Source organism: Pteropus alecto, unplaced genomic scaffold (genome assembly GCF_000325575.1).
Source record: "Pteropus alecto unplaced genomic scaffold, ASM32557v1 scaffold75, whole genome shotgun sequence".
Taxonomy (NCBI): domain Eukaryota; kingdom Metazoa; phylum Chordata; class Mammalia; order Chiroptera; family Pteropodidae; genus Pteropus; species Pteropus alecto.
In genome coordinates, this window is record NW_006440638.1 from 28,166,490 (window position 1) to 28,172,939 (window position 6,450).

A 6,450-nucleotide genomic window follows, 5' to 3' on the forward strand; every position below is an offset into this window, starting at 1 on the left:
AAGCCCACCTATCCCTTCTGTAACTCTAGTCCTTTCAACTTGTAACTAATCTCCTCTATTATAGTCTCTGTTTGAAATACCTACAGTTGTTCCTATCTATCTAGACAGTGACCAATACAAAAGGTGTCATTGAGAAAGTAACATTTGAGTAGAGATTTGATGAAAATGGAGTGAGATTTGTGACCGTCTGAGGGAAGAGCATCCCAGACAGAGGGAAGATCAAGTGCCAAAGTCCTAAGGTAAGAGCATATCAAATATTTTCAGGGAACAGCAAGAAAATCAGGGGAGTTGAGGTAGAGTGATGAAGGGAGAGAAGAGCAGAAAATGAAATCAGATAAACCCAAATCATGAGGCCACTGAGAGGATGCTATTACCCTAAAAAGTTTCAAGATCCCCTATCAAATATGTACAAAGGGAGAGAATGGCAAAGTAAGGTGGGAATCATCATAACTCTAAAGGAATGTTAGAGCCCAGTGTATGCTTATTCCAACAGTATGAATATGAAGAAACTGTGGGGAGTATAGTTTATAACAGGGCCTGGCAAACTATGGCCCACAAGCCAACTCCAGCCTACCACCTGGTTTTATAAAGTTTTACTGGCACACAGGCCATAATCCAATCACTTACATATCCCATATGTTGGCATTTGCACTATAATGGTAGAGCTGAATAGTTGCAAGAGACTAGCTCATAAACATAAAATATTTACTCTCTGTCCCTTTATAGAAAAAGTTTGCCAACTCCGATTTAGAGAGTCATCTCAGTGATGAAGTAGAAGTGATTTCATATAGAAAAGTAACCATACATGGATAGTGAAAAATTTTGACCTATGTAATGTAGAGTCTTGGTATAAAGTAAGCAGAAGGATGATGAAATAGAAAACTCCAAGCACTATACTACATTTTTTTTTTTTTTTTTTACCTCAATGAATCTGAACATTGTCAGGAAAGTATCAATGAGTACCAGGAAGGATTGAAGCAATGAAGAGAAGCACTAAAATCTTCCAGTGGTATGTTTTCTTGAGCAAAGGACATCTGATTAAAGTAATCAGAACAAAAGAAAATCCTGTGTCCAGGATGTGGTGGAAATTCAGGAATGCTGAATGACAGAAGGCTTCACAGTTTTGGAAATCCAACCCGAATCCTAAACTCTGGGGCAGGAGAAAAATGCATCTTCAGTTCTGACTTTATCCTCCCATCCCATATCTTCCCCGAATGAGCACCCTCTCTTCACTTTATCTTTTCTCCTTGCTGCCCAGATTATACTAAAAATTGTCCTTGAATATGGAAGTTCAGCTCCTTGTTTTCTTAAAATGTAAAAATTGTCCTTGAATATGGAAGTTTAGCTCCTTATTTTCTTAAAATGTACAGAACCAGAAACTACTATTTGCATTTCAGTCTCCAGATTTCTAGAGAACTTGATGAGCTAAGAGGCAGTTAACACAAGCATTCTAAGGGTAAACTCGGTTTTCTATTGGTAAATAAATCTTTTTATATTAAGGTGAAACAATAATAATCATTTTAAACAATCATGTGGAGTGTGATTACAAAATAGCTCATTTGGAAAGAACATTATCAGCTTATGACATCCTCAGAGATTCTAAGATGAAAGATGCTACAGATAAAACCAACTGTTACGGGCTTTGTTATTTCCATAGCACACGGAGGCAAAATTCACATCTTAATACCGTAATGAGAAAACAACGCAAATTCTGATTTAGTAAAAAGTGAGAGTACTTCTTATAGACAAACTCGCCATCCCTCATATCATTGCTGGCATTGAGGAGGAATTGCAGGAGAAGATTCTAAACTACCGGACCTCCTCAGGTACCATCCAGATCTGTGCACTTACATTCTGAGCACGCTCCCTTCAGCATCTGGGTAATAGTAAGGTTTTGCTAGCAAATGCAAACAATTACATTTTGCAATACCCCACTCACTTGCAATACCCCAAGGTTGCCAGAAATTCTATCTGGCCCAGTCTAAGTCATGCCGATTTCATTATAATGGTGAGTTTTCCAGAGCAGTATAACCTCCATGATTTGGACTTGGTAAAATGTCAAGCCTGAGTCACTCAATCATCAGAAGGGGCAGGAGCATTGAGCATTGTTGCCAAAGTTTGGTTGTATTTCTTCTGAGTACATACTATAGTGACTCCTAGAATAAGAAAAACAACTAGCATTCATTCACTCAACAAACAGGAATTGAACACCTTCTTCTATTCTATCTATTCTAGGCAGTTGTATTCAGATGCTATTCTAGGTGCTGAAGATATAATTATGATGATAATAGTCAGGATTTTTCCTGCATGGAAATTCATATTCAACAGAAATGGGAAAGCCAAATTATCATCAGATCATTGGTTTTATGAAAAGATGTTTCTTCCTGGATATGGCAACCATCCCCATTAATCTTATTTACACAAGGACAAATATTTACCCTTCTTTCATAATATAATTATAAGTAGTTTTGAGCAAAGCCATTGTCCAAATCATGAGTTCTTGATATCTGAACCAATGCAAATTAATCCTAATTGTACTGATATAGTATCTACCTTCTGAACTATCCATGAACATTTTCTCAGCTCATGTAGGTTTTTTCCTACTGCCTTGCATATCAGGCTTGCTTCTCCACAAAACAGATATCGTGACTGCTTGGAGACTATATTACGCTAATCAGCCTTTTCCATTTTCATGTTCTCTCCTTCTATTCCCTCATTAACTCACTACAATTTGACTTCTGCTTCTGTCGTGCCAGTTTACTACTGCCAAGTTTATTAATGATGTCTCTGTTGCTAAATCCAACAAACAAGTGACTTTCCTCAGATTCCTGACCTTCTCGTCTGTATTCACGAGAGCTGAGAATTCTGTCCTATTCTTGTCTTCCATGGCACTGCATTCTTGTGATTCTCCTCTTCCCTGCTTGGCCTCCTTTTCCCACCAATCTTCCTTTAAATGTTGATATTTCCCCCAATGATGTGTCTACAAACTTTTCTCTTAGCTTCATACTCTCTCTCTCTTAGCTTTAATTACCAACTTTATGCCAATGACTTGCAAATTTATGTGTGCAACTCATGCCTCTTCCCTGAGCTAAAGAACAATGTGTTTGGCTGTCTACTTGACATTTTCGCTTGGATATACCACAAGTACCTTAAAATCAACATATCTAAAACTAAACTTTTGATCCAATTCCCTAACCCAGTTTTCTCCAATGTCCTCTGTCTCCATAATAGCACTATTAGTTGTTACAAACTAGAAACTTTAGAGGTAATCTTCCTCCTTCCTTACCAAACACATCCCAATCAATGTCAAGAACTGCTGATTCCACTTCCTAAATCCCTCTAGGACCTTTCCCAAGTTCTCTAAATCTACTACTACAACTGGAGTCCAAATCAAGATTTATTTTTCCTGGACTATTACAAGAGCTATCTCTCATTTTTACCTTTTTGCAACCCATTCTTCATATTGTAGCCAGAGTAATCTCTTAAAACACAAATCTGATAATGTTGCTCCCTTGCTTAAAATCCTTCAGTTACTCTCAACTGCTCTTAGGCTAAAATCCAAAACACTTAACCTAGTCATGCCTGATAAGGCACCTGCCAATTTTCCTTCACCGTTCAATCAAACTGGCCTTTCATTTCCTCAAATAACCAATATAATTATCCTACCTCAGGTCCTTTGCATATCTTGTTTCCAGTACCTAGATCGCTCTTTCTATTTCTTTCAGATTTCGATTTAAATGTCATTTTAAGTCTATGGCCATGCCACCCTGAACAAGCCCAATCCTGTCTGATCTTGGAAGCTAAGCCGGGTTGGGCCTGGTTAGTACTTGGATGGGAGACCACCTAGGAAGACCAGGTGCTATAGGCTTAAAAAAATAAATAAAAAATAAGGGATTGTAAGCTGACAAGGTCTTTGCAATCGGTGAGGTCAACCAAGGGTTGCCTCACCTAAAAAATAAAATAAAATAAAATAAAACAAAATAAAATAAAATAAAAGTCATTTTATTCTCAGAGAAACCTTCACTGATCCCCAGACAATGTCAAGCATTGCTTCTTTCCAAGCTTAGAAGAACTCGCTGCATTTACTCATGTCTAACACAATTATAATCAAATGATTGATGTCTTTCTTCTATGCAAGAATGTCAGCTCCATGAGAGCACAAAATAACAAGTACAATTGAAAGAACAAATGAATCAGTGAATTAATGATTAAAAGAGTTTCAAGAACTTCCTATACGTGGAATGTGGCAACCCATGACTTACAGCCCGAATACCACATGCCTAGTAATTTAGTGAAATCCTTCATGGATTGTCTATCAATTACATGGGGCAGGGAGTTGCTTTGTCATTGCAAGCAAGTAAGCAACATGAGAAGATGTATGTTATTCAGTTAATTCATGCTCAAATTTATTTAATCAGTTAAGTGTTTTCTCCCAATCCTCTTTATCTTCTCTCCATAATACTAGTCAAGAACTCAACAAGAAAAACAGCATCTTATTGTATCAGGTCTGGTTCTAGCTGGTTCAAAGCAGTGTCCATCTATTCCATCTCAGATTAGCTTTACATCCTTTTCATATATCTCACCTACCCATGCAAGTGTACACTGAAAATATTTTAAAAGCCAATGGTTAGCTTTAGCCTGGACTTTATTCTGTTTTACCTGCTTTGAGCCTTCTACTATATGTGTTTTTACTTTTTTCAGATCTCTAACTTCTAATCTGCCCACCCCCAATACCACCCACCTCTAGCTGTGTCCTCCTGTATCAGATACACTACTCTAGTGTGTCAGATAGTTATTGCTATGTATCAAAACAGTTCAAATTTCAGTGGCTTAAAACAATAACCACTTATTATCTCTCGAGTGTGTGAAGGTTGGCCAAGATAAGTTGATTTACCCTGGCTTCAGCTAGGATAAGCTATGTTCCATGTGCCTCTCAGCCTCCTCTTAAGACCAGTGGGATCACCTGAGCATGTCGTGCTCATGTTAATAGTAAAGATGAGAAGGTGAAAGTCCCAATACCCCAGTCCAAACTGAGCCTTTGCCTGTGTCATATCTGCTAAAGCCCCATTGACTAAAGCCATTCACATGTCCAAGCCCAGTGTCAAGGAGTAGGACTGTCACCCTTCTACTGCAAAATTGCAGAGAAAATGTCATGGAAATAGAGATGGTTGAAAAACTGGAGCTAAGAATGCAATCTACTCTCCCAGACCGATCCGACACCCACCTTAATACACAGCACAGGTTGGAGACAGACACTCTGGCATATCTTGTCTCTTTACTCCCTTTGGCCCTTTAACTAGCTCTACTTCCTGGCTGGTTTCACCTTGAGGAAGAGCATTAGACAACATAGTACATGACTATTTGATAATAAAGACTGAAAAATGGTCAACAGTTGAATGTTTTACTTTAAATCTTTCCTAAGGTGAGTTGCTATCTCTAGGTAAAGAGGAATTTATTTTAAAGGCAAATGAATAATAGGAGGGCTGTGTGCTATTTTAGTGCTACCTATGCAAAGTGTAGTCCGTGGACCAGCAGCCTGGGCATCACTCATGGGCTTGTTAAAAATGCAGAATCTCAGGCTCCACCTCAAACCTACTATATCAAAACCTGCCTTTTAACAAGATCTCCATGTAATTTGTATGCATGTTAAAGTTTGAGAAACAATGACCCATGCCATGACTCCTTCAAATGCAGAGAATGAAGAGGTAACTTTGGAAATGATGATGATTAAAATTGTATATGACCAGTTACCACTCTTTATAGGTATAGAAATGGACAGCAAATAGCAATGCTGCTGTTGCCATTAGATTATTAGACTCAAAGATTTGGTTTTCAAAATCTCCCATGAGGAAGTGGACAATGCATTCTTCATTGAACAGTATATTTCTTTTGAAATCATGAAATTTCTAAAATAAATTACAGGAAAGGTCAAGCTGAAAATTAAATCTATAATTTTATTGGGTGACTCTTCTCAGGCAGACAAAGCTCTTTTTCTTCACTGCCTCACTTTTATTGAATTTCTGGGTCAATTAAAAGGGAAAAAGAGTATGCCCAGAGTGAATGGGCATATGCAGTTTGTTGAGTAAAAGAAAATGTATAAAAGATTCTCATTAATTGTAAAATACTAGATTATGATAGATGACAAAAGAACTTGGGAACCATGTAGAAAAGACAAGCAAGGAAGCAATTTTCTTATGTAGGAATAATGTAGATAGAAAATGTGAAAAAGAAACTACATTTTCAAATATAATCTACTTATCAGGAATGTTGGGGGAAATATGCTACATGTATTCTGGACAAGTGCAATACTGCTCTATCTCTATCTGTCTCTGTCTCTGTCTCTGTCTCTGTCTCAATCTCTATCTCCTCCTCATCCTATATCTATATCATCTATATCTACATCTACATTTACATATTTATCTATCATATCTACAAAAGTTTTCTGTAATT

At 37.5% G+C, this 6,450-nt stretch overlaps 1 non-coding gene across 1 annotated transcript; it reads left to right on the forward strand.

The window, feature by feature from the left end:
• The first annotated feature begins 3,749 nt into the window (after positions 1-3,749).
• LOC112484389 lies at positions 3,750-3,868 on the forward strand. Its single transcript, XR_003048014.1, has one exon. It is a non-coding gene; the product is annotated as a 5S ribosomal RNA (ribosomal RNA).
• The last annotated feature ends 2,582 nt before the right edge of the window (positions 3,869-6,450 follow it).